The 27,856-nt window shown below is 40.3% G+C and overlaps 1 long non-coding RNA gene across 1 annotated transcript; it reads right to left on the bottom strand.

The window, feature by feature from the left end:
* Positions 1-446: 446 nt before the first annotated feature.
* LOC123579706 lies at positions 447-27,856 on the bottom strand. Its single transcript, XR_006702908.1, has 3 exons — positions 27,791-27,856; positions 2,444-2,510; positions 447-481 (listed from the first exon to the last, which is right to left on the bottom strand). It is a non-coding gene; the product is annotated as an uncharacterized LOC123579706 (long non-coding RNA).

Below are 27,856 nucleotides of genomic sequence, written 5' to 3'. Positions count from 1 at the left end.
CAAAAAAGAAATAGTAATTATTGTAATGTGATAGAGGTGTTATCTAAAGCTATTATAATAATCATTTTGCAATATATATCAAATCAACACATTGTATACCTTAAACTTACACATTACAATGTCAATTATATCTCAAGTTAAAAAAAATTTAAGTTCTCAAAGAGGTATCTGTACAGCTATGTTCATAGAAGCATTATTAATAGTCACAAGTTAGAAGCAACCCAAGTATCAACCAACAGATGAAGAAACAAAATATGGTCAATATATACAATCAAATATTTTCAGCTTTAAAAAAGGAAGGAAATTCTGGAGCGCCTGGGTGGCTCAGTTGGTTAAGTGGCCGACTTCAGCTCAGGTCATGATCTCACAGACCGTGAGTTCAAGCCCCGCGTCGGGCTCTGTGCTGACAGCTCAGAGCCTGGAGCCTGTTTCAGATTCTGTGTCTCCCTCTTTCTGACCCTCCCTCGTTCATGCTCTGTCTCTGTCTCAAAAATAAATAAACGTTAAAAAAAATTAAAAAAAAAAAAAAGGAAGGAAATTCTGACACATGCTATAACACGAATGAAGCTTGAAGACATTATACTCAGTGAAATAATCCAGTCACAGAGGGATAAATACTGTAGGATTCCATTTATAAGAGATACCCAGAGTATTCAAATTCATAGACACAGAAAGTAGGGTGGTGTTTCCAAGGGCGACGGAATGGGGAGCTATTGTTTCAATAGGTACAAGTTTCAGTGAAAAGAGTTTTAGGGAAAGATGGTGGTGATAGTTGCACAACAATGCAGATATACTTACATCAATGAACTATACACACTTAAAAATGGTTAAGATGGGGGCCCCTGGGTGACTCAGCCAGTTAAGTGTCTGACTCTTGGTTTCAGCTCATGATCTCACAGTTGTGAGATGGAGTCCCATGTCGAGCTCTGCAATGGGGATGGAGCCTGCTTGAGATTCTCTCCCTCTCCTCTCTCTGTGCCCCCACCTGCACTCTCTTAAAAAAAATGGTTAGATAGTAAATTTTACATTAGATGTACTTTACCATACATATGTATATATTTCTTAGTTCAGAGGCCAAAAAAAACAATCCTCAGACCCAATTTAGCATATGGGCTGCAATTACCTGACCCCTGATCTAGTCCAGTGATCTCCAAACAGTGTTCCAAGAAGCCCTAGAAGGAAAATATACCTCTAGAGCTGCCAGGCAGTTCTTGTAAAAGGCTTCTAGGGAGGGATGTAGACTCCCCACACTTGCTTCAAACAGAGAAGCTCCTCTCTTACCTAGAGGTCTACAAGCTTACCTTAAAGAAAGGTCTCTATAGCTTGAAAAGGTTTGGAAAACTACTGCTTAATATACCTTTTTTTTTTTAATGTTTATTTATTTTTGAGACACACAGAGACAGAGTGTGAGCGGGGGAGGGGCACAGAGAAAGGGAGAGATTCCAGAACAGGCTCCAGGCTCTGAGCAAGATGTCAGCACAGAGCCCAACGAGGGGTCCGAACCCACAAACCCCGAGACCATGACCTGAGCCGAAGTCGGATGCCCAAACAACTGAGCCACCCAGGCACCCCTTAATCTACCTTTCTTACGTTATAGAAGATAAAATGAAGGACTGGAGATGGCAAGTGAAATGTACAACAGAGTTGGGACCAGAACCTAAGTCCTTAGACTATGAGCTCAATCCTTATCCATTTCACTTAACAGATCCTTTTGGACTTGATCCTGATAAATTCATGCGATTTATTCAGCACTTCTTTGTACCCAGAAAGTATCTATGAAAAAAGTACAAGGCAAGATCTTGATATGTAGTAGACAAAATAGCCCCCACAAAGATCTCCTAGTCCTACTCCCTAGAATTCTGTTACATTACATGACAAAAGAGGTTTTCCAGATGTTATTAAGGTTGAAGACCTTGACATTGGTAAATTATCTTGAATTATACAGATGGACCCAATCTAATCATGTAAAAATCCTTAAAGATATATATATATACATATATATACACATATATATATATACATACATATATGTATGTATATATATATATGTGTATATATATGTATATATATATATATGGCTGTAGTCAGAGGGAGATGTGTCTACAAAAAGAATAGTCAGAGAGATGGAACATTGCTGGCTTCGAAAATGGAAGAAAGAGGCCATGAACCAAGAAACATGGACAGCTTCTAGAAGTCAGAAAAGGAAACAAGTTCTTCCTTAGAGTCTCCAAAAAGATTCACAGCCTTGTTAATACCTTTATTTTAGCCCAATGAGACCTATGTTAAAATTGATAGCACTGTAAGATAACAAATTTGTGTTGTTTTAAGCCACAAAGTATGTGGTACTTCATTACAGGGACCATAAGAAATGAATACATGCTCTCAAATACACACAGTACAGCTTATTTATCCCGCATTTTGTGTCAGTTAAGAATCTGCTCACCTGGCCTTTCCGTCTTCTCCACTAGCAAGCATACTGGCCCCTGGACACCTAGCTCTGCTCAGAAGCCCTGGAAATCAAACCATGAGTCAATCTTGAGAGTTCCCAAGGGCAAAAAAGTAGTAACAGTAGAATTAAAAAATTAAAACTAACTCTGTAAATAACCATGATTGAGCTTACCAAGTATTTCAAAAGCTGAAAGAAAAAAAAAAAAAAACCAGGTCAGGATATCTGTCCCTACATTATGGACATATGATAGGCAAAGCCAAAGTCTGGGTCAAAATAATGCTAAAAATATGACCTGGTCTGTGCTTGGGGAGAGCAGGGAGGATGGGCAGACACAGGACAGATGAAGCAGTTCAGCCAGTTCTTTCACTACATTGACTTGGCCCTTCATTCTAAATCAGTGGTCAGCAAACCACCACCCTCAGGCCAAATCCAGCTTGCTGTCTGGTTTTGTAAATAAAGCTTATTAGAACATGGGCCCATTCATTCATTCATGTATTGCCAATGACTGCTTTCCCACTACAATGGCAAAGTTGGGTAGTTGTGATACACACTGAAAGGCAAAAAACACAAAAATGTTTATAACTGGCTCTTTACAGATAAAATTTGCTGACCCCCTGCAGATTGGCTGGGGCACCTCCACATAAACTGGAGAAAAAGGATCTCAGAGTAAGAGTTCACAAGCACCTCCATTCCCTCCCTGTGCAGCCATGGTATGAGGGGCCATGTTTGTCTTTCCTCCTGCAGTTGGTTTTGTGACTCACGTCTGCTGACCCTGTTCAGTGAGGCTGACAAAGGCAACCACATAACCCAAGGAAATCCAGCTGTGGCAATTCAGCCACATTTTCCTTTGAGTCAGCTGCCCCAGCATGTAAGCAGTCTTATTTGATCTGTGCCTTCTAATCCAAAAGTCCCCAACCCTTTCTACCATATTTTTAAAAATATTACACTAATGTATTTTTCATTACTCATAAATCATGTTGTCCTGCAGCTCTCTACCCACCAAATCAATGACCTTTGTTGTTTCAGGGAAAGAAGCAGCACAACCTTGAACTGTGAAATCCCCCCTTTTTTTTTTTTCCTTTGCTTGTGTTTTGTATTAGATTTCTCACATTGGAGAGAAACTATTATCTCAGAAGTCATTTTTGTTGAAAGAGAAAAAATACTATTTCTATTAAAAAATCATTTTTGTACCTACCATACAAAGAACAAATCTCAGGAAACTAGAGTTTTAGCATAAGTCACGGTATAGAGAATAGAGGGTATGATGTAAGGGCAATTCCTGTCATACAGAATGAGACGCAGGGAGACTTGACAGCCATCTCCTCACCTACCAAGGGCTTGGTCTTGGAAGGGCAGGGTGAGTGAAGTGACAAAAATTCCAGATAGGAAGGGAGAGAAATCAAAAGTGTTTAGCTGAATGATTTAATCAATTGTATCGACATAATAGATCTTCCACAAAAAACCTAAATGATGGGTATTAGAGAGTTTCCAGATTGGTGAATACATGGAGATGCTGGGAGGGTGGTGCATGTAGAGATAGCATGAAAGCTCTGCACCTCTTCCCACAATACTTTGCCCTATGCACCTCTTCCATCTGGCTGTTCAGTGTATCCTTTACTTTATCTGATATAATAAACTAGTAAATTAAAAGAAAACTATTTAGGCTGGTGTTTTAATTTCTCCCTCCTTCTACCACTCCCCTAACACATGTGTACATCTGCACATGCATACACACACACACACACACACACACACACAATCCATGTAGTTCAGGAGAAAAAGAGTATCACTGGCAGAGAGGAATACCTAAGTAGATAAAAGCCAGAGTTAATGCCCTCTTGTTTCCGCACAGGCTATATCTGACACAGGAAAATCTAGAAGTTTTCCAATAGCCCTGTGTTGGACCCAGGAGAAGGTAGCTGATAATTAAGAGTGTTTGCTAAGAGGTTACCTGGCATGTAGCAGGAGAATCCTACAGCAGAAGATAAAAGGTAAGCCACCTAAAGCCAGGGTCTGATGGGAGCTCCTGGCTAAGCCTCAGAGGATCTACAGCAGCAAGAGAAAAAGTGGAGGATGCTAACCCTAAGGGTACAACCATGCACTGCTTACACCCAGCCAGGCCATCATGAGATACAACAACCAAAGACACCTACCACTGACAATCTGCTACTACAAAGAAACTAACTTGCAAAGAGAAGATAAGCTGCATCTCAAAAAGAGGTCAACAGAAGCCAGCAAAGAAGGACAGTATGTGTACAAAATAGCCTGCCCCCACCACAACAATGCAAGTAATTCTTTCCCTTTGACCAGATGTCAAAGAGAAGGAGAGGCTGATAAGGAGACTGCCTGAAAGAAAAAGCTTAAGCCCAGAGAATCTGAGCTTAGCTTCAAATACCACCACAAACCAGAGGAAACCATTTTTACTTAAGTGGGAAAATTTAACTTCTTTTTGGTTATTCTGTATAAATATAAGCTCCAGGACAAGAGAACATCAATACTGCTCCAAAAAAAAGTTTCCATGGTGATAGAAGTTAACTAGAATTATTGTGATCATTTCATAACAAATATCAAATCGCATTGTATACCTGAAACTAATGTCATAGGTCAATCTCAAAAACATTAAAAATAAACAGCCTCCATATTTTGAGTACTATTTGAGTGTGGTGAGTAGATTTCCAAATACCCCAACCTCACTTCTTACCCCTTCCCCTGCTCCACACATATGCTTCAATTCGTGGTTTAATACCAAGAAGGAAAAATGACTCCCCCTAGGCAAAGAATAGGAAGGGAATACTAATAAATCATTGCAAGAGTGAAGAGCATGCCTTCCTCACCCTGGTGCTTGGATATGACTGCCCTAGAATCTGGGAAGTGGGTCAAAGGCTCAAGCAATATTCCTGCCTACACACCCAGCAACAAAGCAATGGGAGTGAGTAGGGAGGTCCTATCTCCTCTCACGGAAGCTCACTGCTAATGCAAGTTTTCCAAGCCCAGTGGCCAATTCTATGAGTTCCATGATGTCAAATGAAACCAGTATTCCCCATTTCCCACAGGCCCATTTTCAGGCCTTGCCATATCACTATGTCATGTCACTGCCCCCTTGAGAAGCTACTGATTGCAGCCTTATGATCCCTTCCCTGAGCAGACACACAGAGCAAGGTGCAAGATGGAGGCGTGTGGCTGCGGAGCTGCAGTATTTCCCCAAAACTGGAATTAATTATCACTACTTGTTCCTCTGTCCCTCTTAGATCTGCAAAGCATGGGTCACAGTGACTTTGTTTTTATTGGCCTACCACATATTGAAACCATTCTTGCATATTGATACTGAATATCTCAGCCAAAACCCTGTGAAAATTACTTACTGTGCAGCACAACAGAATGATTTTCTAAAGTTAAATGTCTTGGGATATTTTATCTTTTCAAGTACATACCAAAAGCAATTAAGTTCAAACTATGGAATACAGTCTTTGCCAGTTTCCATTCTTGACACATATGTGTCTGTGTTTATAAGTTCAAAGACCTCTTAAAGGATCAAATCTCTAGCTTTAATTTTCTCTTTGCAAGTAAAAAATATTCTAGCATCCTTCCTTAAATCATCTGCAAGGAAGTCTGCAGTATGAGGCCTCCATCCACGACATCTCTAATGTGGCCTAAAAAGGTGGAAAAGAACCCACTGCCATCCTTGCCTCTCCAGCAGCCCATGGGGGTAGCACAATGAATATAAAAGTAAAGTGAGTTCACAAAGTTCTATGCAGGAGAGAAGTACAGTGGCCCTCTCCCAAAGAAGCAGTCTGTCCGAGCTTTTACACACTGACCCAAACCATTCACAATGACTCCATTCTTCCTGCTCCTTTTTCTCTTCCCTGTCCTTGCTCTTCATACATACTCAGTTACCCTGATTCCAGAAAATTCTTCCACTGTTCTCATGCCCCCTTTCCTGTATTCTTGAGGCCTTACACAATGCCTTTATTTTCTCCTTGCTTTTCTGAGGGCCACACTTCCATTCTTCCTCTTCTTTTTCCCCCTCAAACATGAAGGTCTTTACCAATTGAATTTGCACACGTAGCTGAGTGATACACCCTGTATGTGCTGGAAAACTCCAGAAAACCTGTTCTAATTCTCCACCCCACACCCCACCCACATTTACCTTTTAACATTGGTCTTCAAATTATAGTCAATCCTCATTAGCAGATTCCATATTTGCAAATTCACCTACACCCTATTTGTAGCCCTCACGTCAATACTCATAGGCACCTTCATGGTATTCATACATGACACATGTGCAATGCAGTAAAAAAACATGAATTGTCTGTCTGACCCACACATTCCCAGATCAGGCTATTCTGCCTTCTTGTTTCAGCTCTCAAACTGTAAACTAGTGTCTTTTTTGTGTGTGTGGTCTACTTACATGCCGCTTTTTTGCATGTTATTGTTGGTGATTTCACTGTTTAAAATGGCCCCCAAGTATAGTGCTGAAGTGCCACCTGATGTTCCTAAGCACAAGAAAGCTATGATGTGCCTTGCAGAGAAAATACACGTATTAAATAAGCTTCACTCAGGCATCAGCTATAGTGCTATAGCCATGAGTTACAAAGAATCAACAATATATATTAAACAAGGTGCCTTTAAAGAGAAACACACATAAAACAAGGCTCCGTATTAATCAGTTGTGACCAGAGGTTCACGGGAACCTAACTCTGTATCTCTCTTTTAAGAGCAATGGCTCAGTATTTGCTAATTCAGTGTCCACAGTGACTTTATAAAACATACCTAGCACAAATAACAAGAATGGCCTGGGAATATAACAGAGAAGTGAAATAGAGATATTCAACATTATGCATTCTGGTCAAAAACATGCTCTTCCTCAGAACTGTATTTTCAGAAATAAAATTCTAAAATTTGCTTTTATCTATTGATGGGGCAGATGCTTCTTCACTCTCTGACATTAGCCTCAGGAGTATCCCAACTCCAGACCATCCTAGCTCCAGACTAGCATTCCCTCTCCTCCCTCAGATGGCCTCAAGTTCTCCTCTCTGGGGAGCCTTCCACACTTGCCTTAATTCCTCCCGTAAACCTGCCAATCTTCTTCAATCCCCTAGCTATTACCCTTATAAAGCCCCTACTCTAGCCATGATATACCGTGGAAGTGGCTTTTGTTTATATCCATTTATGTTTCTGCAACTTTTATCTTGATGTATATTTCACTGGCACCATCTCCTCCTTGGTTTGTGAGTTTCCTATTTCACTTCAAAAGGCTCAGAATGCCTGCTGGGGTGCTTTGTATTTTTGTGGCTGCAAAATAAATTGTGTTGATTACATAGAAATGCTCACTGACTCCAAACTTCCCTGCTCCTTTTGTGGATGCCTTCTATTACTTCATCATACTCCAGGCAAGCTAAAACATTGTTCACGCTCGCTGTCCCTCAATCTGACTTGCAGATTTAAAGGGAAAGACTTTATTCAAGAACAACACATGAAAATGTCAAAAATCATCATAGAATTCAGGGTTAAGCTATGATGTGATCACTGTGATTGATGCAAGAGTACTCAACAATTCTAATCAGGTCATGTGTTTGCAACTAGCGAACTTGTGGATATAAACAACCCAGATAGCCTTCTTCAGGGTGTATCTTTGCAAACACTCTAAATTTGTCCCTTCTTCCCCTGTGCTCCTCCTCTGGCATGCCATTTCACCTCTCTACTAACAGTAACAGCTTCTCCCATAAGGCTTTTACATCTCAGTTTTTCCAGCAAATACATGAAGAAGTGATTGTACCTTGGGCTGTTTGGGCTACTATAGCAGAATACCATAGACTAGGTGGTTTACAAACAGAAATTTATTTCTCACAATTCTGGAGGCTTGAAGTCAGAGATCAAAGTGCCAACATGGTTATGTTCTCATGAGAACCTGCTTGCTGGTTCTGAAGCAGCAATCTTCTCACTGAGTCTTCATATAACAGGAGAAAAGAAGGCTAGAGAGCTCGCTGGGCCTCCTTTTATAAGGGCACTAATCCCATCATGAGGGCTCCACCCTCACCTAATCACTCCTAAAGGCCTTACCTCCTAATACCATCACAGACATTGGGGGTTAGGGCTTCAACAGATGAACCTTAGAGGAACACATTCAGTCCATAAGAGTACTATAGAATTACCACTGTGTAACCCTGAGTGAACTAAAGTATCCAGGCATTGAACATCAGTGGCTACTACATCACAAAGAGGAAGAGAACTTCATAACGAAAGAACACAGTGGAAGTACGCTGATATACAATTGCCCCCCCCCAAAAAACCATTTATAAATCAGAACAAACCTATAACTCCAACTCCAATTTATAAGTAATAGAGGAAAGAATAACATGTCAAACTACATCATGGGGATACAATCAGCAAGATCCAGACTACAGGAAACTGAAAAACTCTACACATCAAATAACTTGTTTTCAAAAGATTTAGAAAAAGAAAGAAAACATACAGATTTAAACAATTAAAACCTATCAACCAAATGTAATGTGTAGATGTTATCTAGATCTTCATTCAAGCAAACTGTTAAAAAAAAAGTATAATGTTTATGAGATGACTGGAAAATTAAACACTACCCATTCAATGATATTAAAGAAATACTGTTGAACAGTTTAGGTATAATAGTATTATAATTATTCTTAAAACAGACCTTATCTTGTAGAGAATCATACTTAATTATGGATGAAGTAATACAATGCTGGTGAAATTTTTTTCACAATAATACAGGGAGAAAGTGAATTGGGGTAAATGGAAGATTAGCAAGAGGCTGTCATTGGTTGGAGTTAAGTGAACTTACATAGGGCATTCAATAAGTCATTCTGTCTACTTTTATGTATGTTCAGAATTCTCCATAATGAAAATATAAAAACAGGCATATACATCTCTATCATCTTTCTTCTAGTATCTTTCAAATCTGTATCTCCAGTTCTAACTGTTTATCTGCAACACAAGGCTTTATTTCCAAAAGTAAAGAAATTCTTTCCCAAAGCCAGCAATTTTAAGCAGAATGGATGTTTGCTGACTCAAAAGCCATGTTCATTTTCTTCTCTGGTAACAGCCACAATTTTGTTTCCAATGTTTCCCACCTCCCCATTTCCTTTGTCAGTGACTGGCTCAGCGACAGGCCTCCAATGTAGTTCTGGTCACTGAGACATGAGAAGACTGCTGAGGGTTACTAGGGTAGGATTCCTTGCCCTTAAAAAAATAATGATGATGCACAAGGAAGAAAGGTCCTCTTCTGCTAGACATGGTCACCTCTGCATGTGATGCCTGGAACTGCAGCAACCATCTTGTTGACCATCAAAGGAGCTAGCCTAACAGGAACATGCTAAGGAGGGCAGGGTAGAAAGGTATATGGACTCTGAGTTCTCTGTGATAGTACTATGCCACAGGGTTGGCCAGTCCTGGATTTCTTAATACATGGCATAATAAGCACCATTATTAAGCCATTTTGACTATGGTATTCTGTTACTTGAAACTGAAAGTATCTTAATAAAGAGGCTCACCAGAGTCATGGAAGGAGAAATATCTACACATCTCTCCCCCTAAAACTGCCTCCACATTCTGTTTCTCCATTGAAGGCATACTCTCTACTCTGTACCCCCACCCCTTTTCTTATACTCTGTCACACCCTGCTGTCCCCATTTCCATAATAGGTCACATCGCTCATGAGTGGTGGGACAGAAAAAAAGGCAAGAACCATTGCAAAGGAGTTGAAGGAGTTCACAGAAGTGTTCTATTTACCTTATCCTTAGTGCCTACTGCAATGCCTGGCAAAGTTAATAAAGATTTGAATGCAAGCAAGGAAAAAAATGAATTCACAAATGAATGTCCTACCAACCTCTTAAAACGTAATAGTTTCAAAGTTATGCTCAACTTTCCCGCAATACTCCACAAGTAACCCATGTAGACATCATCTCTTGCCTGAACTATAATGGCTTTTTATTGGCCTCCCTGTCTCCAGCATTCCATCCTCTCCATGGTCACCAGAGTTATCTCCTAAAACAGACATCCTTCACACTACCTTCCTTAGGATCTCTACTACCTCATAATTAGCAATAGGATCAAATCCAAATTCCTTTCACGGAAAAAGGTCCTTATTCATTTGATCAGAACTTAAACTTACTGCTAAATCTCCCAATTCCTTCCTCTCTCCTCTCCTCCAATCAACCCAAAGTACCAGCCATACAAGTCCTGGTAGTAACCTACAGATAATCTTAAGCATGCTTACACTGTGTTTTTTCTGTCCACCCCACCTATTTAATCTAACAAACTCCTGATCGTTCTTCATGACCTAGCCTAGATGTCAACTGGTCTTTACTTTTCCAGGCAAAGTTGGTTATGCTTCCTTGGTTTTCTCATAGTTCTTTGACCATACCTCCACAATAGCATCTGCCACGTTAAATTATAATTATCTGTTTAAAGGTACAACCCTCCTACTAAACTAAAAAGTATTCCAGAGATGGAGGTATATCCTTACTCCCTACAGTATCTGTTATTGGATAAAAGGTTCTGAATGATGGAAAGGAAGAAGGAAGGTACTGGCATTTTTCCAGTTGCTTAATCTAGAAACCTGGAAGTCATGAATTCCCAGAACAGAAAGGAATGTTACAGATCATCATAAAAAAACCTTTAAAGATAAGTAAGTTGACTCTTCTTTCATCCCCTTTATGCAATTTGTCACCAAATCTATTTGTCATATCCTCCTTCACAATGTCTACCAGATTCCCTCCTGCCTCTCCATCCCCACTGACCCACACCCAGTCCATTCTCATTTACTCATACTGGGATCATTTAAAAGGCCCTCCAAGAGGGTCTCGTTTTCTCTCCACCCCTCCCCATCAGAGCCACACTGCACACAACCAACAGAAGAAACTGTCTAAACTAGTACTTTTAACATGTCACCCAACCATGCCAAGAAATCTCTACGATTTCCTAGTTTCCTCTTTGTTAAACCAAGCTCCCATCCCACCTCACCCTCAACCCTACCAGCCTGTTCTCCTAAAGTTCAATTATCTGGGCCATTCTTTTGGCCCAGCCTCTCTTAAGTGTCTCCCCCATATTCCAAACACACAAACCTTCCCACACCCTGGGTGTCTTGCAGTACTAGAAAATATGTCAGTGCTTACTTCTGCCTCAGCCTTCTGCTTAGGCCTCAAGACTCTACTTACATACCCTCCTGCTCACCAAAAACCCAGTCCTCCTTCAACCTCACCTAGTACACCTTCCTCCCTCCCTCCCACAGTTCAGACTAATCTTCCCTATTCCTGAACTCCCATGCCACTAACATTACTGTTCTGTCTCCCACTTAGAACATAAATGACTTGCATGCCCCATGAGTCTGCCTCCCCCTTCGCCTATCACCACCCTACTCTTCCTTAAATATTCAATACAAATACCACCTGCCTGTGAACTAAAGAAACTAAAATCTGATGCCTTTGAACTCCTGTAGAACCCTGATGGTATCTTTCTTAAGGCATTTGTCACATTCTTTCTATGAATGCAATTGTCTGCTGTTGTTTTTTCTTTTTCTTAATGTAGGACAAACCCTTTGAGGGCAGGATCTAGTCTCAGCTATTTCACATCACCTCAAAGGTCTTCAGCACCCACAGGAGTGCTTTGTACAGAGTAAGTCCTTATTGTAAGATTCTTTCTTTGAGCATATGTTTCTCTGTGCTTCCTAATACGGACACTGAAGGCAGAGCCTGAAATGAACACAATTATAGTATGTGTGAATTAGAATATGGAGGAGAGGAAGAAATACTGGAATATTTTGTGTGCAGGCAAAAGTATGCACCTGTACCCCATTTTGAAATCCAGGTGAAATTTTGCTTAAATGGTTTTCAGAGGGAGTCTTAAAGGGGCTAAGGTTATAAAGGCAGATAAGTGAGTCCAATAAGGTCGGTCTCAGTGACTCCCAAAAAGATTATTGACAGCCTGACCTGGTTTTAGCATCAAAAGTTCTGTACCCTAGGAAATTCCCAGATTCCAGGCCAACCTGATGGTTGATCACTCTACTCCCCAAACCCAATTTTAGCACCCAAGCCCACCTACTTGTCTCTCTTTTCCTGACTCAAGCCACCATTCATGGCACAAGCATGGTACAAACACACCAATTTATCATAACCTAGGCCACACTACACTGTAATTCTTTAAATTTCTCAATGCCAAATTAAGCCCTGCTTTGCAAAGTGGGTGTTTTAGACCTCAGTAAAAATTATTTTGGTAGATTAGAAATACCTCTGATATCTGAAGTGCTTCAGCAAAACCTAAGGCAGGTTGGAAATACACTGAGATTATGTCAACACTCTTAATATGTCATTAAATGGCAACCTGCTTTTCCAATCCACCCTCAAATCAAATCCAAACACAGTGAGGTGACATACCTCCTAAGTAATATCAATATGTCATATTTGGCTTCGAAAGCCCCATTTATTCATAAAATGTTTAAACTCCATCTTCTTGAGCCTGCCTTATGTTGATGGTTTCAGAAACCATATTCTGAACTGTGGTATTTCCAAGTCAAATTTTTATGCAGACAAATTAATCTAAAAATTTCCAGAAACAACTAAACTGTATAGAGTTTCAAGGCTCCATGATGACTTTTTTGGTTGTCCCTGTCACCAGTCTAGTGTTTACAACAGAATCTTCAGTGTGAGAATATGTTCTCCTGCATTTTCATTAGTTCCCACAAGGGAATGAAAAAGCCCTTTCAATACTTTTAAAGCCTCCCTTTTAGCCCTCTACCATGTCTAATGCCATAGAGCCAACATCTGAAATGATCATGTATGCACTGGTGTGATACCTAAGGACCTATAAAACATACTCAATTTGGTAAAACATTCAGTTAATATTCTGGAAGCTTCTACATGCTTTGCAGTATGCAAATTGTTCTAAGTGGACTCAAGTGACTGAATTTTTTGCTAGATTAACTGGAGGTTCAGACACCTTCTAAATCCACAATTCCAAGACTCAAAATATGTGACTAACACTATCCATAAAGCTAGTAGTATCAATTATTTTTTAACAGGAAGAAAACCTTAACTTGTCCCTTTGCATTGACTGGGCCATCAGTCGAACATGCTACATAACTTCTCATAGATGTATGATTTGATATGAGAACATCTGTAACCGTCTGGAACATATTTTTCCCAGGACTTTACTTCGAGCTCTCTATAGATATCAGATGTTCTCCACAGAATCTGTGACATGTCTTAGAATTCTTAAATAAACATCAGTTATGCCTCTGTCTTGAATAGTGTCAATATGAATTGAAAATCTGCCAGCCTTCTTAACATCACCATGAGCAGACTTCTTAATTAATCTGTTGATACTATGGATATACTTACATTAAAATCAGAGTTCTATAAGCTGATCTTCCACTTATTTTAGAAACTCACTTTTGTTTCCAAAGATTCAAGATGTGTTTAAGCAAGCAATGATCTGAGAAATATACAAGCAGAGCCCTATCTCGCTGCTTACATTTGTTTGTGTTATTTGTCCCATGATAACTGACAGCGTCCTTTGCCAATGGCCTTCGGTCCATTAATCATACAAAATAAAAATATTTCAGCACAACTTGTTCTATCTTCATGTACTTTTGATGATAAAGTAGAAGACTGGTGCCATGATTAATAGTAATTATTAAATGAGAAGTCTTCATCTCTTACACCAGTTTCTCCAACATAAATGTTCTGCAAATTACATCTGAAAAACACACTACAAAAATAAAAGAACTTAATTTTCATGAAATTATCTCAGATATGTACAAAGATGTATGCACAAGGATATTCTTCTCAAAGTTGTTGAGCAATTCAGAAAATCTGGAAAGACTTGCACTATAGAGAATGACTTATTGCATATCCCTACAAAGAAATGCTATACTATTATTAAAATTAATGTGGTAAAAATATTTTTACTTACATGGTAACTTAGTCCACAATTATTGTTGAGTGGGGAAAAAAGAAATTTAAAAGATAGTATTATAGTGTAATTAATTTTTATTCATACTTTTACATTATATGTCTATTTGTGTGGAAACAAGTCTGAAAATATATACATCAAGTAGTAAGAGTGGTTACCTCTAAATGGTGGCATTAGGGGTAAACTTTATTTTCTAGCTCTTGTCTATACCACCACCACTAAGCTGCGGCCTATCAGTGCCCAGGGCAGAAAAACGCAGAGCCTGCAGTGTGAGCAAAGGAAAGAGGGTGCTCACAGGTTGACTGCCAGAGGCAGAAGGCTCTGTAGTGGGACCTGAGAATTTGCATTTCTAACTAACTTCCAGATAATGCTAAGGCTGTTGGTCCAGGGACCACACTTTCAGTAGCACTTCCCTAGGGTTTTCCTTGACCCCATCACTCCCTCAATTCATTCATCACTTCCCTCCCACCTACACTGCCTTCTATTGGTAATTGTGTGTGTGTGTGTGTGTGTGTGTGTGTGTGTGTGTCTGTCTGTCTGTCTGTCTTCCAGTAGAGTACAGGCTCAGGGAAGTCTATGGCTCCTGATCCCAAGCCCAGAGCCTTCTAAAGACCAAGTACTCAATGTGTGTTTGTTGAAGACATTAATAGCAAGACTTTCAGGCAAGGTGGGAGGGTACTGAGAAAGATCTGTGGCGTTCACAACTTCTCATGTGGTACCATGATATTATAAACTACTTCATCCAAGTGTGGGCCAGAATCTCCAGGGATAGGCCTAGGAATCCACACATTTGCTAGCTTTCCAGTAGTAAATCTCCACATTCACTGGTTCCTTGTTCATCAAAGTGGAGAGCCTGCCCAGGGAATCAGAGGAAAGAAAGGATTCTATGATTTGGTCAGGGAAGGCTTTTGCACTGAGGCAATGAAAATCCCTGGGAAAATGTGAAAATATTTTCAAGGCACTTTTATCACAGTTAATCCCATTAACCATTAACACCTAAGTATGAATGAGTACCATCAATTTGCACAAAGAGAATGGACAAAGGTTGGTATGATTTGTTAAAAGAAACTTTCTACATTTCACAACATATGTAAATCAAACCACCATACTATATCCTTTAAACTTATACAGTGATGTAAGTTCATTATTTTTTAATAAAACTGGAAAAAAAACTTTTTCAAGGTCCAGAGAAAAATTAAGAATCAACTTGGGTACCAGATGCTCTTTTCCAAGGGAGTTAGGGGAAAAGCATATCACATTCTGCTCAGAGGCCTTTTGCTTTCAGGTGGTACAATCCCAAAACAGATTTTATTTAAAAAAAAGAAAAAAACTGGCTGTTTCTACTCCCTAGAAGACTTTTAAGCAAGCTCTACATAACCAGCCAAGAGGGAGCTGGACTTGGAACATTTGGTACATTGTCCCTTCCCACATGCTACTGTTCCCAGCTGTATCTGCCAAGACCTAGAGTGCTGGGATCTTACAAAAGGCATTTTGAGAGGCCACGATACTTCCTCCTCTTACCCCAACATGAGGCCCTCGATTAAGCCGGAACTAATTCTTATGACAAGTTACAAACCACAGGCAAAAATAATGAAAACACTGACACTGCTCACACTGGGGGAAGACTTCAGGGAGCTCCTATGACAAAGCCCCTGTTATTCACCCAACAATCCTGAGGGTTCCCGTGCTGGACATGGAAGCCTCCCTAAGCCCTGTAGAATGAGGCAGAAAGCAGAATTTCCACTGTAGCACTGGTTCAAGCTTCTAGCAGATGGTTCTCCTATGTGACCAACTTTTTTAGTGTTTTTTTTTTTCTCCTTTATATCATCATGAGGCAGAGGAAAGAACATCAGACTCAGAGTCAAAAGTTCTGGGATCTATATCCCAGTGAATCAAAAATGGGATGGCCTGGAACAGGTTAGTTCATTTCTCTAAGTCCCTGAGTGTGTACATGTTTATGTGCTTGGGGGTGTATACATGTATACATATATTAAAAAACAGTTAACTAGTATTTTCAAAACTGAGATTTGAACACATCTAGTATGGGGGTTATGCCCATCTCTCCAGTTACCTATTTGCAGGCATTGGTAGGTATTTCTTTGCTGGAAAAGGAGAGTATAAGAACATGGGTCTGAGAGAAGGAATGAAGACATTAGAGGGTGATCTTTCCACATCAGTCCCTCCACTCTCAATTGGGAGCAACCCCAACTGACAGGGAGTGATTTGTCAGCGCAACCAAGCCCCAGTGGCTATACAGTATGTGAGGTTTGGTTCCTAAGTCCAAATTAGACATTCTTAGGGGACCCCCAGAAACAACAGAGGAATCATTAAGAGAGCCCTGAGGTCCCGTGCCAAAAAAGGACTGAACATCTTCAGAGTAGAGTAAATCCACATAACATATTTCCCTCCTACTCGCTGGCAGGCAAGGCCTGGGGACATGCAATGGAAATAAGAACTCTCCTGCCAAAACCCACAGGGCCAGTATCAGGCTCAAAGTAGGTAACATACAGGAAAGTAACTTGTAAACTACAAAAAAAGATCTAGAGATATAAAGAAGCACCTGCTTCCTTTGCTTTCCTTGGCTTGGTCAACAGCCAAGAGATCCAGAGAGCTCAGATCCCAGTGGCAGATTGAGGCCCCACAGGGCCCAGTGTGGCTGCATCCAAAAGCATCTTTACAAATAGGGGTGAAAGTTCTCTTAAGTCCTCAAATTGCTTCTAAGGGGCTGACTTGATCGTCTGCAAACTGTGAACTCAGCCAACCTATCTTTGATACCAGATCTTACTTGCTAGCTTTAGTCTCCTTTACCTACATATAGGATAGTATCATCTGAATACTCTACAGACATCTTCAAATCAACATATTCAAAATTAAACTCATCTCACTTTGTTCAGAAGTTTTAATTACCATTAAATATATATATATATATATATATATATATATATATATATATATATATATATCTGCACTTCTCTCAGACTCTAAGCTCCTTGAAGACAATGACCAGATCTTATGTGTCTTTGTATCCCCAATGGAAAGATAGTAAATTCTCAATAGTGGTTGGCTGCACCGAAATAAAGTATTTGGTATTAGTTAGGAAAATGCTAGCTGCTATGACAAATGCCAGAATCTCAGGGGTTTAATACATCATTTTGTTTTGTGTGTACTAAAGACTCCAATATGGAGGTTTGTTGGCTGATGGGCAGCCTTCTGCATGCTCGTCTGGGATCCAGGATAACTCCATTTTGTAGCTCTGGCCTCCTCTGGGGTTTTAAAGTCTTCTGCATTCAGCCCACAGATGGGGTGTATGTGAGAGAGACAGACTGACTAATTGAGATTGCTAGGAAAGGTCCCATTTTTGGCCCATTTCCTTAGTATAACTACTAATAACACCGCTTTTCACTCTCAAAAGTGTCCAAGTTTAAAGGATAAGTTATGTTACTCAACCCACAGACCATCTCAAAGATAATCTATGAGTCCACCATAAAGTTTCTGAGGCTCACATTTTTTATCATGGGCAACTGAGAACCTATCTTAGGGTAAACACTGTAAAATAAAGAAGAAAAGGTCAAGAGTGACATATTCTATTTTATCTGCCCACCATCTAGTTCCTGTACAGTCATACATTTTTTGAAGTTTAAAGTTCACTTCAGAGAAACCATAGTCTTCCAGAATATGCCCCTTCTGTGTTGTGTCAAAGCAGTGTCCTCAACATGAAGGACCAGTGTCTGACACCGAAAAGCACAAGTGTTCTATTCCAGCTAGCACTGAATCTCTGCTTTCCAGGAAATGACGGACATCTTCAAAAGGCATTAAACAAAACATTAGTGAATAAAAGCAATGAACAAATGAAAAATGCCTATGATCCAACCAAAATCCCATTAGTTACAGCATTGAAAACATGACCAATTAGGAAGTCAAGACATTTCTTCTCGATGAAGAACTGCTACCTAACTTTAAAAACAAAAGCTTCTAATTCTGGAGTTATAAAGACTGAGACAAGCCTGAGACTTATTTTTGCTTACAGTCTTCATTCATAATGCAATAAACAAAGGTGCAAGGAGAATTTTTAAGGACTTATAGGCAAAGAGTTTTCAAGAACCCAAGAGAATTTCCTAAGATAGTACAGAGATATACATACCAACTACTAGAAAGTTAGATGAAGGAGATAACCTAAAACTCTTTGTTAGCCTGCACTTTCATAAATTTAGTTTAAGCATTTTGAAATTATACAAGAAACTCTGGAAAATAGTCTGCAATTCAATCTCACCAGTTAAGAGTGATTTTCCGTGTCAAATAGTCTGAATGAAAGAAGCTTTGCCAAATGTAGAGGATTTCTCCCTCTAACTCTTCCAATTGAGACCTGTGAAGATATTGCTAACAGGAATATCTGATCAAATGCTTAAGCATTAACCACGTTCAAGGAAAGCCATTAAATGAACCTTCTGTGAATTAAATTGATTTTCTAGAGAATGAAAACAAAATTGAATCCAAGGATAAACTATCTTAAAATCACATTAGACGAGTAAAAACATAAAATATTTTTTCACTGGGGCTGTAAAAATTAAATTAGCTAAAAGGGGAAATAAATGCTTTTGTATTCCAAGAAGTTCCATTTACTAGGACAATAGGTACCTATGAAGGAACCAAAACTCTAAAAAGAGCTCTAATTGTTTCTGAGGATGATGCCTTGTGTAGCAAAAGTCAGCTTTTTCTCTAACATATGAGGAGAATCGTTCTCAGTAGCTGCTCACAATTTGGGAGAAATAACAGAATTTAATGGAAATGAACATCTGACCCAAAAGCAGGCTGCTCAGCCAAGGAAAAGGTGGGCAGGCTGGCTCCTCCTCCCCTTTCATCCCTCCCCAGGTATCACCAATCTTTCCTTGGGTTTAAGTTGCCTCTATACATTTCTGCTTCACATATGGGCTGGCCCAATACATTGTTTAGGGTTCAGCAACCTTTGTTAGAGGACTGAGTCGTATCATGCCAGGATATCTACATAAAAATTTTTGTTGTGCCCAGATCCTCATTTTATTAGCCAGATAAGTACACCAGCTGCTAGAACAAGATGTTTACATTTCAGATTTTAAAGATCCAAATTCCTCTTTCCAAGTGGTAACAGAGGGATCTAGGCTCTTTCTATTCCAGTAAACTGGATCAGAGAGTACCCATGGAAGATCATGCAGTTCAGTCTAAAAGTGGCACACATGATTTCCACCCAAATTTCACTGGCTATAATTCAGTCTATAATTTATCTAGACGCATAAGGAGCTGGGAAATGTAGCTTTACTTTATCCTCAGGAAGGAGAGAAGAACTGGATATTGGTGTATTCAAGCTATTTCTACCACTTGTTAATCTCTTTTGCACATGAGGCACTTTTTCAAGAACAAGGGTAAATGGTGAAAAGTATATTGTACTTGAGTAATCATAGGCTAGTGATAAAGAATAGGTAAATTAATAATTACAATATAACATGGTAAGTGTCATAACAGAGGCATTACCAGAGTGTTCAAGGAAACCAGAAAAGAAGTCCAGGGAATCTTCAGGTACATTTGAACTGAATCTTGAAGGAGAGCAAATAACTAAAGTTCTTTAAATTTTTTTTTAAGTTCCTTTGTTTATTTTGAGAGAGAGAGACAGAGGGAGAGAGGGAAGGAGGCAGAGAGGATGAGGGAGGGGCAGGGAGAGAGAATCCCAAGCAGGTGCCACACTGTCAGCACAGAGCTCAAACTCACAAACCATGAGATCATGACCTGAGCGGAAACCAAGGGTCACTCAACTGACTGAGCCACCCAGATGCCCTGCAAGTGTTCTTTCATCACTTCTCACTCACCCAGCACTGCTCTAAGTCCTTCTCATGTACTAATTCATGTAATGGTCATAACAACTCTAAGTGGTGGGTAGTATTATTATTCCTACAAATGAGAAAACTGAAGCACAGAGAGGTTAAGTCACTCATTCAGAGTCTGTTTTCTAGTAACAGAAGCAGTATTTGGACACAAGCCCCCTGTCTCCTGGAGTGACTCTCAACCACCACACTGTATAAAAACAGTGAGGACAGAGGCCCTCTCTGCTGATGTAAGTTTTGTCTCAGCATTCTATAGCAGTACAGCAAGAGGAAATTTGGAGGCCTGAAGAAATTTGTACTGGTGCGTCTAACTACACCCTCACAGACAGAGTGAGGGCCTGGACCCAGGCTTACCACTGCAAAGCCAGGATGATGTCAACATTGGGAGTAAGGAATGCAGAGCTGAACAACAGATGGCCCCTCTAAGTCAGGGCCAGTAGCCAAGGAAGGTATACAAACAAGGGGATTCATTTAATAAAAACTTACTATCATCTTATCAGGCTCAACACCTATCAATCCAAGTTGAAGTTGGCCCATGGCCAGAAGCTGGAAGTAGGGGATTGTGCCATCTCTTTAAGCATAGGTGATCCCAGGACTTGCAAGTTGTCATTGTTGCAAGGAAGAAAGCAGTGGTCCATACCTAAGTCCATAGGAATTCTGCATCCTCTGCTGAATATCCATAGTATCAGACTCTATTTCCTGGATTCCACTCCAACTATTTGTCCTAACCACCTATGTGGAGAAAAGGCATGCAGTGCTCACACACACCCAGTTTTTCTCCCCTTCTTGGACACACAGAGACTCTACACTTCCTAGCTCCCTCAAAGTTAGGCAGCCATGTGACTAGTCCTAGCCAATAAAATGTGTGAAGTGATACGTGTTTCTTCTGTACTATGGCATAAAAATCTAATCTCTAGTCCTTTGCTTTGGCATTCCCAGAAGCCACCTGTTGAGATGGCTGCATAACAAGGTAAAGGGAGTATTGCCCAGAAAATCACCTACCCCATATTGGACTTTATAAAAGCAAGAAAGAAGCCTTTTTTGTCTTAACCCCCAAGATTTCTCAGTTCATTTATTAATGCAGTATGGCTTAGCTAGTGTATATAATAAATTATACTTCAAGCCTTTGCCCATTTCTGGCTTTGTTTCTACTTCTGTTTCGACCCTAAAACACATGCCACCCTCATTTCATTATTTAGTCAAGATTAAATCTGCTGTATCTAATCCAGTAGTACATACATGTGGTGACTTAAGTCAGTTATTAATTATCACATTTTTAAATGAAGCTATAAAAACTCCCTGACCACCACTTGGAATGTCATTGTCTAAATCTGATGTCAGAATGGCCACAGAGTCTGAGCTACTTCCTAACACATCCTCCTGCTCTAAGCGGAAATCTAACAGGATGAACTTTCTAGTAATGAGGCTTGACAACCTTCCCACCACCAGGAGAAGCAGCAGTCGGGCCAGGAAAAAGGCTGCTAATTTCCTCACTGAAGTGTTGATTAGGCTTCCTGCAAGGGGCCTACTAGTGGAAGAATTCTAACCACTCCTCATCTGAACACTTTGTGAATGCCTCCTGGCCCTCCCTCCACCCATCTCTCTCTCTCTCTCTCTCTCTCACACACACACACACACACACACACACACACACACACAAAACACACACACAAAGAATATTACAAATTACAACAGCAACATTTCCGAAAGAAGCTGTGTCCAGTGCCAGTACCCTCCATGTTATAAGAAAGCTACGTTCAGGAAGTATTAGATATAAATTCAATCTGAATTAGAGAACATTGTCTTTTGGGAAATTCCAATTTATTTAGTTTGTTACTCAAAGGGAAACATATTCACATCTATAATTCTAGCTTCAACTTAATGACTATGACTTTCAGACAAAACACAGAGAAAACCAAACAAAAATTGTCTTCTAATCTCTAGCACAAGCTGGGCACTCAGACACCAAACATATGCAGACAGGACAATATACTTCTCTTCATCAGAGTACTTTGAGAAAGCGAACCAGACTTAGCAGCACAACAAGTTTAGGGAGAATTGGCTCCTTCTTCTCCACCCCCCGGCCTCTCGATTCACAGAACTTCCTTCTCAGACTTTGCTGACACAATCTGGAGGTACAGATACAGATTACCACATAATTGTTATATTATGTATCTTCTAAGAATGATTTTTTACATTTGCTTTCAGTTTGTAAGCAGAAATACAATTACATATTTTTATATGTAATCCCTAATTATTATTTATAATTATCTAGGTATATAAATAGACATACATTAATTGGTTTAAATGTTATCCCCTGGCCTTTTTATACTCTGGCTCTCCTATTTTGATTACTCCGTGTAACATCAACCATCTCTTAGTCACTTGGAATTTATCTTCAAGCACTGTTTTCAAAAGAGACAAGCAAGTAAAACCTTGCCCAGGAGGACTGCCTATCATAGAAATTTTCTGAAACTTTGCCTATCAGATAATATATCTGTTGCTTTCACACATGAAAGACAATCTGGCTGGGTATAAAATTCTTGAATCACAGCTTATGAACAAAACTCTGAAGATACTGCTTTGGTACAGCTATCACAGAATGGTACAATTCTGGATGACTATCTCTCTTCTTTTGGCTTTTGGCATTATTTGCTCCTCACTGAACACATGTTGTTGTAATATAGAAAATAATAAAAACAAATAAAATAGATTTGTGATGAATGCTGATTATAACATTCCCACATTCTGCTGGATGTTGAGGGCCCCACCCATAATTGCTGCAGGAGGAACTCAGCTGTTGGTCACATGTATACCATTGATGATATAAATGAGTGATATTACTATGCAGTAACTTTACAATCAACAAAAATTAACACTGGGATTAAAAAAAATTTTTTTTTCAACATTTATTTTTTTGGGGACAGAGAGAGACAGAGCATGAACGGGGGAGGGACAGAGAGAGAGGGAGACACAGAATCGGAAACAGGCTCCAGGCTCTGAGCCATCAGCCCAGAGCCCGACGCGGGGCTCAAACTCACAGACCACGAGATGGTGACCTGGCTGAAGTCGGACGCTTAACCGACTGCACCACCCAGGCGCCCCAACACTGGGATTTAAAATATTATTTAGGGGAAAAAAGTAGTACATCTGGAACACATAAGATGAAAACATCCAAAGTCCTCAAACCTCTCCAGATCTTCCACAGGCAAGATTCTGAAATCTGAAGGCCACAGGGTCTTACAATAATCAACCTCTAGTTCTAGCCTCCCTTAGGATGCACAAACTTAATCACCTCTTTATTCAGAAATAAAAGAATCCAACCCCCAAAGAAATATGTTAAAACTAATTATACTTTGTAGGAGGTCAGATGGAGAAGAAATAAAGCACAGTTGTTAAAAAACACACTATCCAGGATCAAATGACCTCGGTTCAAGTGCGACTGTACCACATACTACTTGTGAGTAACCCTGAGCAAATCAACTCCCATGTGTTACCACTTTCTCATCTGAAAAAATCAGGGTAATAATATTCCTTATGGGATTGTTGAAAGAATTAAATGAATTAAAATAAAGCACAGGACCTGACATACACGAAGTCTGATCTAAGCACTTACAATGAACAAATGAGTGGCACAACATCAAAGTTACAGGCTGAACTTACATTATATGTTTCCCCAGGAACATGTATTACCATCAAGGTGAGTAGGACAAGCAGTCTTACTGCCATAACAAACCAGTTAGGCAAGCTGAGGGAAGATGATGGGGGCTGGTTCAAATCATGAAACTTTTTGGTGCCAAAACTAGAACCAGCTGTTCCAGGCCACCATGTTGTTCCCTACACTAACCTACCAAGATGCCCTGCCATGGAGTCTTGTCATTCAGAGCCAGCACCACTGGTGCTCTTGTTAACCAAGCATCTGGTGAAGCTGCCCAAAGTTTGCATAGAGGGAAAAGTCCTTAAAATATCTACAAAATGAGGGAATGCTACTTGTTTCATTTTGTTTTTATGATTTATTGTCAGGGCACAGGAGATGTTTTTTTTCTTCCTAGGAATTACACATTTCTCAGCTTGCTTTCTTTCAAGAGAAAGTTGGTCCAAACCCACAAATAGGAAGAACCCCACATGAAAATTCAACATTGCTATTTAAGGCAATTAGAATTCAAGAAGCAGTTTTTCATCTCACCTACCATCTTGTTGAAGAGCTAGAGTCTCTCATCCCTATAGACCCACAACTAACTTGTTGGCACAATCTAAATTAAAAGGGATTTTTACATTTTTTAATTAATTAATTAATTAAAAGGGTTTTACTCTCACATCCACCAGCCCTTGGTAGAAAAATCCATGAGGCTCATCACCCTGGAGTATCCCCTCAAAGAACTTCTAAAAGAAGGATGGGGCTATAAGAACACAAGCTCCAAAGGCTCTTCCATCTACCATCCAGGTAAGGCTACATACTGGATTTAACCTCCCCAAAGAAAGTGTTTACATCTGCACAATAGAGATGTAAGGATACCTACCTTGTAAGGTTGTTGTAAGGATTAAATGAGAAAACACATCTAACATACTTAGCATAGTCCCCTACATGCTACATCCAGGCAAGAATAAAGACTGGCTGCCAGTATAAATGCTGCCATATCAAACAATGTATAAAGTCATTGTGCAAGTCTTGATGGCTTACATCTATTTGAACTTCCTGTGTCATGATATTTAACGGACTATTTATATGTTTCCAAGACTATCTCTTGCTTCACTGTTTTTGTAGAACCCCTAAAACTTTGTGGCAGTCCATCTTGCCCTGTGATGAAGTATTTTCTTGCAGGTCTAATGTCCAATTGACTTCTGATCTTTATCAGTCAAACTCATGAAATTCAAATTCTTTTGTTTCCACATTTCACTGGGGATGCAACTGGAGAAGCAGCTGTGGGATGGATTGCTAACTTTTAGGCTAAACTCAGCTAGAGGATGTCAAGAAATCTCCGTTTTGCTCAAGAGAAGCCCAAGATCTGTCAGAATTCCAGAAATACCGTATCAGCCCCGGAGTGTACAGGAGCCTCTTCTAGCCTGCAATGTGGGAAGTTCCCAAGACTGCCAAGAAGGAAACATATCACTTGGCCCAGCTGGAACTGGCTAGTTCCGACCTTGGGAGAGGAACCATAAGGGAGGCAGGCAGGCTCATGTTCTTGGTCCAGGCCGGCTGTGAGCCCTGGATCTCCAGGGTCTGGATGCCACCTCTGCTGAGTGCATCTCACAACCTATGGAATTCACCCCAGGTGCACAACAATAGAGCAGGCAGTTAGGTGGTCCTTACCTCCTTGTGCTTTAAGGGAGAGGCTGAAACTGCCAACAGGACCTGTTTGTTCTCAACTCCTCCTGCTCTCCTCCCAAAGTTGGGTTTATTCTCAGCAAGGGTTTGATAACTTCAATGGGATTGAGCAAATGCTGTGGTTGAGTAATACCTGGAAAAGGTAATTACTCATAATGGTAGTTCACAACCAACCAATAAACCAAGCTAAGGGGTTCACACTTTAATACCTACATTCTGTGACCTTGGTAATTTGGATGGGAACCTTCTAGTCATGCCACTTCTCTTTCCTGCATCTCTGCCCATCTGCTCCCTAGATTTTCACCTCCAACTCTCTGTATATCCTTCTTTCTCTCCCTTTCTAAATAGATTCCGAAAGCAGGACAATACAGAGCCAAAAAAAATTGGAAACACAATGACACACTCACACTTTACAATAATTTTGCAAAATAATACTTTAGACATGATCTCCTTGGAAGTGAGACACATTCATGATAAAGAATCTAGTTCAAAGAACCAGCACAAATATAGAAGATTGAAATGTTCATACTGTTTCTTATGAAAACAGAATTGAAAGGCCCTGAGTCATATTACATCAGGCATAGCTTGCTTGCTTTCTCTCTCTCCCCCCACCACCCCCCCATCCCTGTGTTGTTTCTTTTGTCATTGAGATAAAGAGAGGTACCAGTACCTCTCATTCAGGAGCCCATTATGGCCAACGAACCCATCACAACCAAAGAATCTTCTTTCCCACAAACCTCTTACTATCACATCACAGAACAAAGGCAGGAAGCGCCATCCTTTACTTTTTTATTCACTGATGCAAGGATTCTGCCCACTCTTTACCCACTGTCTGATTTCTCACCAAAGGAGCATTTGCAAGTTGAAAGATTTATATTCTGTGAAATATTTCACTTGTCATCAGCCAGGGGCTCCAGGATCCCTGGATGTGCTGGCCAGTTCCAGTCAGGTTCCCTAAGCTTCCCTCATAGGCAAGGCCATACTGCTCCCAAGTGGCTTCTGTAGAGAAGCAGGAAGCTAGAAATGGCTGTGACTAGGATGCTCTTCAGACTCACCAGGGACTGCCTCACTGCTAAAGAGCCCATCTCTGTAAACCCACCTCCAGACCCTTTCTAGCGGTCATCACGCTGGAGAGCTCAGGTGCTCACAATTCCAGGAAGGCCTTTTGCCACGACAAAGCGAGCAGTCATTCCATATTTTTAGTACACTAAAAAGCATGCAGGCTGGTCTAACAAAAGAAAATCAAGCATTCAACCGGGTCATCACAGTAGTGAGAGTCTGTTAACATAAAGTGTAAGGAGGCCCTCCCCACACACCCACCACCCCCAGAAAAAGGCAGAAGAAAAGGCGAAAGTAATTGGAGGCTAAAAACGCAGTTATTAGTACCTACTTCATAGGACCGTTTGCACTCCAGTGGCAGCTCCTTACTCCTTATGAATCTACTTACCGTTTATGAAGGTAAAGCAGTCTTAATAAGCAAAATCTCCTTCACGCTCATCTTTTCCCAACGATTAAAAATGCAAGCTTATCTTTATAATTAATGTTCTTGTAATTTTGATTGTTACTGCACCGCGAGGGGATGGCCCCTTGTTTCTAGTACTCTGATCAGTTGGGCTCAAAGTTTAGAGTAATATCATCTCAGTAATTCTCAATTGCCAGGAGGCGCTTGATAAGATGCCTCCCCAAAAATTTCTGAGACACCACCCAATCCTTCTAATGCTTGAATCACCTGGGGACCTGTTAATGTTCTAAAAGAGCCAGCTGCACTCCAGACCAATTAAATCAGAACTTCTGCAGGTGGAACCAGGTATCAGTGTTTTTTGAAGTTCCTCAAGGGCTTACAACCTGCATACAGGTTTGAGAACCACTCTCCTAGACTGGGATTCTTAATTCTAGCTGCACGCAAAAATCAACAGGAAAGTCTATATGCTAACCATTCCGCGACCGCACCCCAAACCAAGGTAACGCAATACCTGGGAATGGCGCCTGAGCGTTTTAAGTTCCCAGGTGACTCTGAAGTTCTGGTATTTGATTAAATGGTTTCATTTCTTTACAAAAACGTGTTCAGAAAAAAGAAAAAAAATGAGAAGTAAAAACATGTATTTCAAACAGGCATAGTACCAAATCCCACCTTCCAGAAATAACCACAGTTACCAGACTTTAGCTGGGGTAAAGTAGGCGGTAATGAGAGAAAATGTAAATGAACGAATGAGGACTCACAGCTCTTGAATTCAAAGTCTCCACCGCCCTCCCACGCTCTCTTCAGGAAGCTCTGGAGCCGTGGCC

This window comes from Leopardus geoffroyi, chromosome A3, assembly GCF_018350155.1.
Source record: "Leopardus geoffroyi isolate Oge1 chromosome A3, O.geoffroyi_Oge1_pat1.0, whole genome shotgun sequence".
NCBI lineage: Eukaryota > Metazoa > Chordata > Mammalia > Carnivora > Felidae > Leopardus > Leopardus geoffroyi.
Note: the sequence above shows the minus strand (reverse complement) of the source record. Positions and strands in the feature narration are given on the sequence as shown.